Genomic DNA, 12,179 nt, shown 5'->3' with positions numbered 1-12,179 from the left:
AGTGAAGACTCGTTAAATGTGTCACTTCTTTTTTATTTATGTCTTCAGGCCCCTGCTGTCCACCTCGGGAAAAGGTTTGTTCCTGCAGAGCTTTTTGTAGACACGCCCCTACAGTACAACTGGCCTTTCTATTTTCTCCCCTTGTGCACTTTCAGGCACAAGATGAGCTCAGCTGAAGCATGAGTAACCTTCTAGCTTGCTACCTGTTCAGCTTCAACCCTCAAGCTACGTCCGTTTTCCCTTGACGGCCAAAATCTGAATGCAGGCGTTGGTTCTGCGCCAAACCAAAAGTGTGCCTTTGGTCTCCGAGGGACGTTCATTCTGTGTTATGGTCGTCTTTTCCAGAGACGGTGAGGACAAATACACATCTGTGCTGCAAGAGGGACTCCACACAACCCTACAGAGCTTTTTGTATACATGCCCCTAGAGTACAACTGGCCCCAACTTTTGCGTGTGCTGTCTCGAAGAAATTTGACACACAAACACTCCTACCTGGTGCGAGACCCTTCCCCAACAATTTGATAGTTGTACGAGCGAGCGGCAGCTCTTTGAAGTCTTGCTCGCGCTCTGGTGAGCCTTCAAACGACCAGCCGCTCCGCCGAGCGCGCGCCGCACGAGATGAATGAATTAAATTAATCTCGCGCGCATAGCGAACGTTCCTTTTAACCGAGGGAGCGCTTCAGAACAAAAAAGCAAAGTGTGGTAGCAAATGATGAAGCGGTGAGCAATATCGAAAAACGTTTAAAATTTCATCGCTCCAGCTCGTCTAGAACTCGTTATATTCGCGAAAACGGGTTTTGGGACTCTGCTCGGACATCACCGACCACAAACTTTTGCTCATAACTTTATTAGCTACATCGATGAGACGCGCATCGAATGTTCCTCGGAACATAATCACACTCCCCTGGTTAAAATAAATGTCCTAGCTAGCCTACGGTCTTCTTTTTCGCTGAAAAAAGAACTGGAAAAACAGCCGAAATCATTCCAGTACTGAGTGGTCTTATTAGGTCGAATAAACAAGTTTCGCGTGTGCTGTCTCGAAGAAATTTGACACACAAACACTGCTACCTGGTACGAGACCCTTCCCCAACAATTTGATAGTTGTACCTATAATTGTTTTCTAATTACGAGCGGGCGGCAGCTCTTTGAAGAATATCAATCCACTCGTGCTCGGGAGACCGTCCCTGTTGATCGAAAAGTCTCGATTGAGATGAGCTGACACGGTTTCACTGCACGCACATTTTCCTATGATGTTGTTTTCACGACCACAATCGATGAATGCACTCCAGCGGTCTTGAATATTCACGGGTGAACGATTGAACTTGGTCGGGGTTTTGAATCTTCAAGCAGAGTCCCCAAAACCTGTTTTCGCGAATATAACGAGTTCTAGACGAGCTGGAGCGATGAAAATTTAACCGTGCGTCTAAATTCAGAGCGCGATCATTCGCTGCGAATTAGAACCTTCCAACTATCGTAGTTTTCTTTATACGAGCATATGCCAAATCAGAACACCACAGAATGAAGCCTTACACATACTTTTCTACGGAACGCGTGCTCACGTTTGACACCAACATCGCGTCTCGGAAACGAAAATTCAGCCTCGGAGGTCCGAACAAATGTTCGGAAAGTACAATTGGCCGCCATGACCATGCCCACGGCAAAAGCGTCGTAGCATCGCGAAACCTTTTATTACACACGTTCAAAGTGGTGTCCGTAGAGTCTAGAAAGACCAAGGAACACATCGCTGCGAATTAGAACCTTCCAACTATCGTAGTTTTCTTTATACAAGCGGAAATGCAAAATCAGAACACCACAGAATGAAGCCTTACACATACTTTTCTACGGAACGCGTGCTCACGTTTGACACCAACATCGCGTCTCGGAAACGAAAATTCAGCCTCGGAGGTCCGAACACATGTTCGGAAAGTACAATTGGCCGCCATGACCATGCCCACGGTAAAAGCGTCGTAGCATCGCGAAACCTTTTATTACACACGTTCAAAGTGGTGTCCGTAGAGTCTAGAAAGACCAAGGAACACATCGCTGCGAATTAGAACCTTCCAACTATCGTAGTTTTCTTTATACAAGCGGAAATGCAAAATCAGAACGCCACAGAATGAAGCCTTACACATACTTTTCTACGGAACGCGTGCTCACGTTTGACACCAACATCGCGTCTCGGAAACGAAAATTCAGCCTCGGAGGTCCGAACACAGGTTCGGAAATTAGAATTGGCCGCCATGACCATGCCCACGGTAAAAGCGTCGTAGCATCGCGAAACCTTTTATTACACACGTTCAAAGTGGTGTCCGTAGAGTCTAGAAAGACCAAGGAACACATCGCTGCGAATTAGAACCTTCCAACTATCGTAGTTTTCTTTATACAAGCGGAAATGCAAAATCAGAACACCACAGAATGAAGCCTTACACATACTTTTCTACGGAACGCGTGCTCACGTTTGACACCAACATCGCGTCTCGGAAACGAAAATTCAGCCTCGGAGGTCCGAACACATGTTCGGAAAGTACAATTGGCCGCCATGACCATGCCCACGGTAAAAGCGTCGTAGCATCGCGAAACCTTTTATTACACACGTTCAAAGTGGTGTCCGTAGAGTCTAGAAAGACCAAGGAACACATCGCTGCGAATTAGAACCTTCCAACTATCGTAGTTTTCTTTATACAAGCGGAAATGCAAAATCAGAACACCACAGAATGAAGCCTTACACATACTTTTCTACGGAACGCGTGCTCACGTTTGACACCAACATCGCGTCTCGGAAACGAAAATTCAGCCTCGGAGGTCCGAACCCAGGTTCGGAAATTAGAATTGGCCGCCATGACCATGCCCACGGTAAAAGCGTCGTAGCATCGCGAAACCTTTTATTACACACGTTCAAAGTGGTGTCCGTAGAGTCTAGAAAGACCAAGGAACACATCGGTGCTAGCGGTGACGAGATACGACCAGTATTAATGAAGCGAGATCGAAGAAAGGATCGGTGCCTAAAGTGAGGAAAGCGAATGGCTGGCTTCGATGTGAAAACTTTCAAACGCCGTTTATTTCGCGAAACTCGCATCACACAAGAAAAGAAATCGGTCTCTGTCCAGTCCAGGGGCGGCTGGGAACAAGTGTCCCCCATTTGATATCGTAAATTCAAGGTCGTAATATAGATTTCAGAAATTCAATATTTTCAATTGTAAAACAAAAGGCACCAGGTGGCGGGATTTACCGACCGGTCGGAATTGCTCAGCCGCACTCATGGATCCATTCATTCGAAACGGGTCATCTATCTATTCATTCATAAAAAATTTCATTCCTGGCCGTGTTTTAAAATTAACGAAATCATACTGCGAGGTAAAGCTTCTGTACACCTGGCGTTTTGAAACCTGCCTGCGTCCAGCGTTCTTTCATTTCTGCTGTCACGTGACACGATCCGCCCGAGTAACTCGGGTTTATTAGGGTGAGATTTGAAACACAGCCCTGGTTTAATAAAACCAAACTTAGAATTACGGGAATCGTCTTATTTTTGAAAACGATGTCGTCGAGACCCGTGTTCCACAACAAGTTTAAATTATTTAGGTCAAGTATTTAGAAATTTACCGCCCATTCGTGGTTCTGGTTTTGTTTTTGCAAAAAAAAGCAAATGGCTGCCGCGTGTTTTGCTCGCAACCGGAGGTGATTCAATCGCACGAAGCTCGGAAAGTAGGCTAGCTAGGACATTTATTTTAACCAGGGAGTAAGATTATGTTCCGAGGAACATTCGAGGCGCGTCTCATCGATGTAGGTATTCTAAAAAGAAAGTTATCAACAGAAGTTTACGTGTAAGTAAGGCTTTCACTGTACGATGTTTTGATTTCACATATGCTCGTATAAAGAAAACTACGATAGCTAGAAAGTTCTAATTCGCAGCGAATGATCGCGCTCTGAATTTAAACGCACTGTTAAAATTTCATCGCTCCAGCTAGTCTAGAACTCGTTATATTCGCGAAAACAGGTTTTGGGACTCTGCTCGGAAATTAACAAGCCCGACCAAGTTCAATCGTTCGCCTGTGGATATTCAAGACCGCTGGAGTGCATTCATCGATTGTGGTCGTGAAAACAACATCATAGGAACATGTGTGTGCAGTGAAACCGTGTCAGCTCATCTCAATCGAGACTCATCGATCAACAGGGAGGGTGTCCCGAGCACAAGTGGATGGATATACTTCAAAGAGCTGCCGCTCGCTCGGAATTAGAAAACCATTAAGCTATCCGATTGTCGGGAAAGGGTGTCGCACCAGGTAGGAGTGTTTGTGTGTCAAATTTCTTCGAGATAGCAAACGCAAAAGTTGTTTTATCGACCTAATAAAAGCACTGTCAGTACTCGGCTGATTTCTGGTGTTTTTTCTGTTTTTTTTTTGTTGTTTTTTTTAGTGAAAAAAGATGACTCTTCAGATTACCATTTCTTTTAGGTAATTGAGAAGTTGCATTAAAGAAACCGCCTGCACAGTAAATACAAATGGTTCTATTGCGATTATTTCATAATTGAACCAGAAAAGCACATTAATTTTGGCATGTTTTTTTTTTTTTTTTTTTATTATTATTTATCAATACTGCCAGCCCAATATAGGGCCAAGGCAGGAGTGGGGTGATACAGTGTCACACATGCACATTATAAACACAACAGTTCTAAACAAAAAGCAATCTTGGCACCGAAAATTAATATCTACGACATATTCGAAAGAAGAGAAACAATACAGTAACCAAATGTAATACTAGTAATAACAATAACAGTATAGCAGTAAATGTAACAGCAGTAATAAAAAATAAAGACAGTAAAATAATTTCATAAGAGCAATAAAAGCAATCTCGGCACTGAAAAATATTATCTACGGCTTTTTCGAAAGAACAGAGTGAATCAATATCGACAACATCGCCGGGAAGGCTGTTCCACAAATCAATTGTATGCACAAAAAAAGATTGTTTATAGCTATTTATTCGAGCTTTAATAGGGGGCTACGGTCTTTGAGTGATGCAAGCGTTCCGAGTAAAAACTTTTTGGTTTTAAGTAAACGGAGCCATCAATTTTTATACAGTTCTTGAAAATCTGAAAGAACAGCTTCAACCGTTGGCTCTCTCTTCTGTTTGACAGAGGGCTTATATTGGCTCTCCTTTTAAGTTCGGTCACAGACGTAGTTCGTCTGAAATCTGAAAAAACTATACGCACAGCTAGCGACTGAATATCTTCGAGTTCTCTGACCAGAGAGCTCTGCCATGGGCTCCACACTGCAGACGCGTATTCTAACACAGGTCTAATAATTGTCTTATACGCAAGAATTTTAACGGAAGGGGGAGTTTTACCCAGCGTTCTCTTCAGGTACCACAATTTGTTAGTTGCCCGCTCTTTAACATACTCCACATGCCTTTTCCACCCGAGGTCAGAAGACAAAATCACTCCTAAATATTTGTAACTATCCACTTCAGTCAATACTACGCCAGCAACCTCATAGCTAAAGTTTAAGACAGTTCTTTTTGTTGTTATGTGCATGTACTGAGTTTTGCTAATATTAATCTTCATGTTATTTTCACGACACCAAGACGCAATGTTAGCCAGTGCTTTACTCACTTTTGTCTGGTCTTGTATTTCAACAACGGGACTGTAAATGACGCAGTCGTCGGCAAACATTCTTAGCTTAATTGGGACATCTTCATTGGATGGGAACAAACTGTTAACGTAAGTTAAAAAAAGTAGGGGCCCTAAGACAGAACCTTGGGGCACCCCAGAATGAACATCTAACAGCCCTGAGTAAGTACCATTTATATCCACAAATTGTTGACGGTTTGAAAGATATGCATTGATCCACTTAGTCAAAGAAAAGGGAACTCCGAGATCTATTAATGTCTTAATCAGTCTGCGGTGAGGTACCCGGTCGAATGCCTTCGACAGGTCGATGAAAACTGCATCAACCTGCGTACGGTTGTTAACGTAAGTGGCTAATTCATGGTAAAATTCAATCAACTGGGTTACCGTTGACAGGCCACTGCGGAAACCATGTTGGTTGGGGTTTAGAACATTATGCATTTCTAAGAAAGAAACGAGTTGTTTGGTTATGATATGTTCTAGTAATTTACAGGCCGTGCAAGTCATGGAGATGGGACGATTCATGGAGATGGGACGATGGGACGAAGAGTGCTAGAGCGACGATTCATTTTTGATACGAGTGCTTGCTTTCCTCCTGTAATGAACGAGCCCAGGTTGGTTAACACAGCTGGTGTCAAAGTTTATGTACGAACGCAAAAGCTGAAGGTAGTCCTGATTTTTCGAGCCTTTGAACAGTGGCGTGGGGTTTTGTAGTGTCTGAGAATAAAGAGGCACTGCAGACAAGAAGACTGTGTCCTCGGTGTTGCTTGCCCACCCCCGTAAGATGTGGAGACACACTTCATTGAAAACCTACGTGATTTACTAAGACAGGGCTTTCTGCAGAACCCCGTAGGGGGCTGTGCAGAGAATACAGGTCGACATCAAGCCTTCAGAATTCACAGGTACCATTCGACAAGAATGCTGTAGCTGGACTTGAAACAAGCCGACGTGGGAAAGTACGGAAGCCGAGAAAACAAATGTGTCGGCCAAGCCGCAGCAAGGACGTCCCAGCACGACTGCAGACAGCGTTATCCTGGCTGTGCAAAGTGACCACCGTAACACAGAATGGACGTCCCTCGGAGACAAATGGCAGACTTTTGCTTTCAGACAGAAACAACGCCTGCGTTCAAATTTTGGCCGTCAAGGGAAAAGGGACGTAGCTTGAGGGTTCAAACTGAACAGGTAGCAAGCTAGAAGGTTACTCGTGCTTCAGTTTAGCTCATCTTGCGCCAGAAAGTGCAGAAGGGGACAGAATAGAAAGTGTGGGGCCAGTTGTACTGTAGGGGCATGTCTACAAAAAGCTCCGTAGGGTTGTGTGGAGGCCCTCTTGCAGCACAGATGTGTATTTGTCCTCACCGTCTCTGGAAAAGACGACCATAACACAGAATGAACGTCCCTCGGAGACAAAAGGCAGACTTTTTGTATTCCGCAGTAACCATGCCTGCGTTCAAATTTTGGCCGTCGAGGGAAGAGGGACGTAGCTTGAGGGTTCAAACTGAACAGATAGCAACCTAGAAGGTTACTCGTGCTTCACTTTAGCTCATCTTGCGCCAGAAAGTGCAGAAGGGGACAAAATAGAAAGTGTCGGGCCAGTTGTACTGTAGGGGCATGTCTGCAAAAAGCTCTGTAGGGTTGTGTGGAGGCCCTCTTGCAGCACATATGTGTATTTGTCCCTTCCCAACAAGTTGATAGTTGTACGTACCTATAATGGTTTTCTAATTACGAGCGAGCGGCAGCTCTTTGAAGTCTTGCTCGCGCTCTGGTGAGCCTTCAAACGACTAGCGGCTCCGCCGAGCGCGCGCCGCACGAGATGAATGAATTAAAATAATCTCGCGCGCATAGCGAACGTTCCTTTTACCCGAGGGAGCGCTTCAGAACAAAAAAGCAAATTGTGGTAGCAAATGGTGAAGCGGTGAGCAATATCGAACCTGAAAATGACTGCTTTCGTGCGGGAAGTCGCATCAGTGCTCGTAGATTAAACTATCGACTCGATCCGAGGCAAACTACAGTCGTCGGGTCTTCTACGGAACGCGTGCTCACGTTTGACACCAACATCGCGGCTCGGAAACGAAAATTCAGTCTCGGAGGTCCGAACACATGTTCGGAAAGTACAATTGGCCGCCATGACCATGCCCACGGCAAGAGCGTCGTAGCATCGCGAAACCTTTTATTACACACGTTCAAAGTGGTGTCCGTAGAGTCTAGAAAGACCAAGGAACACATCGGTGCTAGCGGTGACGAGATACGACGAGTATTAATGAAGCGAGATCGAAGAAAGGATCGGTGCCTAAAGTGAGGAATGCGAATGGCTGGCTTCGATCCGAAAACTTTCAAACGTCGTTTATTTCGCGAAACTTGAGATGAGCTGACACGGTTTCACTGCACACACACTTTCATATGATGTTGTTTTCACGACCACAATCGATGAATGCACTCCAGCGGTCTTGAATATTCACGGGTGAACGATTGAACTTGGTCGGGGTTTTTAATCTCCAAGCAGATTCCCAAAAACCTGTTTTCGCGAGTATAACGAGTTCTAGACGAGCTGGAGCGATGAAAATTTAACAGTGCGTCTAAATTCAGAGCGCGATCATTCGCTGCGAATTAGAACCTTCTAACTATCGTAGTTTTCTTTATACGAGCATATGCCAAATCACAACACCACAGAATGAAGCCTTACACGTAAACTTTTTATTCGTAACTTTCTTATTAGATTAGCTACATCGATGAGACGCGCCTAGAATGTTCCTCGGAACATCCCACTCGCCTGGTTAAAATAAATGACCCAGCTAGCACTTGTGGATTGATATACTTGAATACAAAGTACAGAGATACAAAAAAAGAAGAGAAAACGCAAGTTCAAAGGCTGTATAGATAATACAACGCCGCTGACAGCGTCTTGCAATAAGCGCAACAGAGAACGTTAAAAGAATGCATGTGCTCGCTTTTGGGCGAGCACACACATAAAAAAACACATTTCTTTTTTTTTTTTTCACGATTACCACAGGAAAAAGTCAAATTTCTGAATAATACTGATAAGGTACTTACTTTGTTTCCGCAGGTGTGCACAGCAGGGGCCTCTTTGTCCGTTTAACCTCAGATTGTTATATTATATTAAAAACGCAACACCAGGTAATCCGTAAAATGGGAGAGCGGAACAGGGGAAAATTGTAATGTAATAGCTCACAACAAAGTTGGGAGGAGTGGTAGTAGTGGGCAAGAGGAAAATTAAAACACCATGCAAAGAGTTGCACATGAAACAAACGCTCGATCGACTACAAAACATTGTCAGATATAAATCTGCGATGAGGTAGGCTGTTTCATTCTGTTATGGTTCTGGGAAAAGAGTATTTAAATGCATTTGTAAGCAGATCAAGACCCTATGGCGTCGGGAAGTATTTAAATTCTTTTTTTATATTTGGTTTCTATTCATTTACACTGCAGGCCATTTCCAATCCCCAAGCAGGGTGCGACGAGAAGGAACAAAAAAAATAACAGTAAACCGACAAATCTGGTACACTGGAGATCACAAAAAGAAAGAAGAAAAAACACAAGTTCAAAGGCTATGTATAGATATAATAGAACGCCGCTCATAGCGTCTTGCAATAAGCTCAAACATAAGAAAGAAGAATTTATGTCCTCGCTCTTTTTTTTTTTCACGATTACCACGGGAAAAAATCAAATCTCTGAACAAACTGATAAGGTACTTACTTCGTTTCCGCAGGTGTGCACAGCAGGGGCTTCGTCCTCACAAGCAAAATACAAAACAACAGATTTCTCCGTTTTAACCTCACGTTTTATTAGGCTTGACGTCAAACTTTATTAGGCCGACAATGCAAGTTTCCGGACGAGCTGTCTCGATGAAAGCACACTTGTTCCTATTCAGTGAATTCGCACGAGCTAACACGATTTCATAAAAACACTTTTTGCTTGGAGCAAGTTCTCAGTTGCCATTCAAGCGGTCTTGATTAAGCACAGGTCATCCGCAGCTGAAGGAGGTCACTTGAAACGGAGGGCCAGCCGTGCAACTCGCTCTTGCGCTGCACAAAAAGACAATCTTTAGCGCCCTACATTAAAGATGCACCGAACGTTCTTACGCCATACACATATCTTTTTTTCTTTTCTTCCGTGCGTCAGAGAGTGATGAAACGTTTGAGTTCGTAGAGGCCGGCTTCCTAGCTCCGCGCCGCCGCCAATTCCGTGTTTGATAAAAAAAAAACTGGTCCGACTTTACTCAACAAGATTAACAATTTAATCAAACGTTTCGTCTCCCATCCGGGAAACATCGTCAGTGAAACCTACAAGCAGGAATGAGGGGAAAAAAACTCGATTCCGTGTTTCGCGTGAAAAGAACAAAAGAATTCGTGCAAGAAGTCGGCTCCAACGGTCGCCCATGCACGCTGTGCGGGTTCAGACATTGCCTTCTTTGCTTTAGCTCACTTCTCTTCACCAACTTTCTTTCGCGGCACATTTTTCACGTACCGGGGTCCCCCTCGAAAGAAAGCCCACCAGGAAAACCTAAGTAATCAAAACTTGGCCAAGCAGTCATTGAGTTAGAGAGGGATTTTTATAGCAGCGTATGATTTAAACAAGAATGTCGACGCGTTTCAGTTTAGAAATATCTGCAGCGACGTGGGGACGGCAACACACGACGTCGCACGAAGCTCAAAAAGTAACTCCCACCGCGCAAAAACGTGGTTTTGTTTCACAGCATGACGGCATGTTTGGCATCCGATACACTAGAGACGAGATTTTTGAGACGACGAGTACACGAAACGCGAGACGTCGGGAAAAATCATGCAAGACCAAATAGACGATTGATACAGGGTACTTTGTGTCGGGTGGCGTCTTGTGCGACCTAGCTTACACAATTACGGTTCTCAGTTTAGTTTCGTTATTGAAAGGCGACCAAAATTGCTTCTTTGGCGCAGATTAGCCATATTTCGGTGAAATGTAGCAGGATGTAGCAAGGTTAGCCCCTTGGTGCAGTTTGGCGCAATTATCACATCACTGGTATTCCATCATTTCGCGATGGAATACGCGCTTCAAAATACACTTTATATCTTTGCCGAGCATGGACCTATCAAAAAAAGAACTTGCATCAAACACGCATAGGTAATTCTTGCTCGCGCTCTGGTAAAGAGCCTTCAAAAAAACGACCAGCCGCTCCGCCTATGTGCGCCTATATCAATATAGTAGATCCCATTAAAAGCCTTCTTTGCCGACACTCGAAAAAGCGTGCAGAATCTCTCCGAGAACAACATTTCCATCTACCAACCGCCGAGCACAACATAATCTCCTCGCAAAACGCACGCGCTCACACAAACAACGACTTTGGGCAAAGAACAAGGAAATGAGCAAATACCTTCTCGAGTTACGGTAATCCGACCTTCTTCCGTTCTCGGCTCCTTCTGAAAGTGAGCCCGGGCCCAGACAGAACACGCACAGCAACAGCCAGGCGCCGTTGAGGCGAGGGTGACTCATCCTTGCTCCGACAAAAACATCACGTGACCTGGAGTGAGAAAACACACAGAACCCAAACCGAAACCCTGGATCATGATGATGATACCTTCTCCAAACCCCTAACGGTCAAAACCCGCGCAAAAATGTCGACGCACGTCGTAACGGTACCCAGGGTGCTATTACGTTCTGTGTCGACCTTTTTCAACTAGAGCCTAGAATTACAACTCTTTAATTAAAACCGACCGAATCTAAAAACAAAAATATCTATTGTACCCTTTGTTGAAATGACAACACTTTTCTTTTCTATTCCAGAAATCCTCTCTCTGCCGCTAGTCCCTACCTCAGTCGCCCAACTTCACAAACGGCCGCCCAAATCCACGTCTGTGTGTGCGCTTCGTTGCGAGTCAAGAGAAGAGGGTGCGCGGGCGAGCTGGTGAATGTTAACAACGTTGAAATAGCCCGAGACTGGGGTAGAGAAGAAGCTTGAAATAGTAGAAGGGACAGAAAATGTCTATTTTCTGTCCCTTCTACGATTTGATGCTTCTACCCCAGTCTCGGGTGATTTCAAAACGGCCGTGCCCCGTCTCAACGTGGACGCTTCCGTGAACGTGTGTGTGTGTGTGCACTTTCCTGGTGAACTTTGGATTACTCTGGACTTTGGATAACATCTGGACCGCTAGACACCATGCAAGGAAAGGTATTTGAGAATGCTTCTATCTCTCTCTCTCGTGGTTTGAATAGGAGTCCGGACTATAAAGCGCTCGGCCGCGCTTCGAAATCTCTTCGCGTAACAAATATTGATTAAAAAAAAAAGTATTCGCTTCTAAAATTTCTCTTATTCCCAGCGTCATGTACACGCATTTCTTGCGTGGAACAACGAATGAATAACTGCTATGTGCGTTTAATTCGATCTAGAAATCCCGTCGCGCCCGTTTGTTTACTATCTGCCTTCCAGGTTAGACAACGTTCCCTCAAAAAATCCTAAAAAATCACCAATTCGTGCTAGAAGTGCGTGCCTCGGACGAGAGGTAGCGAACATTAAGAGCCTTAGTTTGCGATTAAATAAGCTTCTGCACGCGCCTAATTAATACTCAAA

General features: G+C 44.5%; 2 long non-coding RNA genes across 2 annotated transcripts in view; one reads left to right on the top strand and one right to left on the bottom strand.

Annotated features, from left to right (window-relative positions):
- Positions 1 to 11,862, top strand: part of LOC121834394 — a 169,817-nt gene extending 157,955 nt beyond the window's left edge. Inside the window, exon 7 of the long non-coding RNA XR_006077180.1 lies at positions 11,396 to 11,862. This is a non-coding gene — a long non-coding RNA (uncharacterized LOC121834394). The remainder of the gene's footprint in view (positions 1 to 11,395) is intronic.
- On the bottom strand, positions 9,395 to 11,401 carry LOC120839244. The gene is made up of 2 exons (XR_006077174.1): positions 10,986 to 11,401; positions 9,395 to 9,660 (listed from the first exon to the last, which is right to left on the bottom strand). It is a non-coding gene; the product is annotated as an uncharacterized LOC120839244 (long non-coding RNA).
- Positions 11,863 to 12,179: the final 317 nt, after the last annotated feature.

This window comes from Ixodes scapularis, unplaced genomic scaffold, assembly GCF_016920785.2.
Source record: "Ixodes scapularis isolate PalLabHiFi unplaced genomic scaffold, ASM1692078v2 ptg001131l_1___fragment_1__unscaffolded, whole genome shotgun sequence".
NCBI lineage: Eukaryota > Metazoa > Arthropoda > Arachnida > Ixodida > Ixodidae > Ixodes > Ixodes scapularis.
The sequence above is the reverse complement of the archived record's forward strand: the minus strand, read 5'-3'. Positions and strand labels throughout refer to the sequence as shown.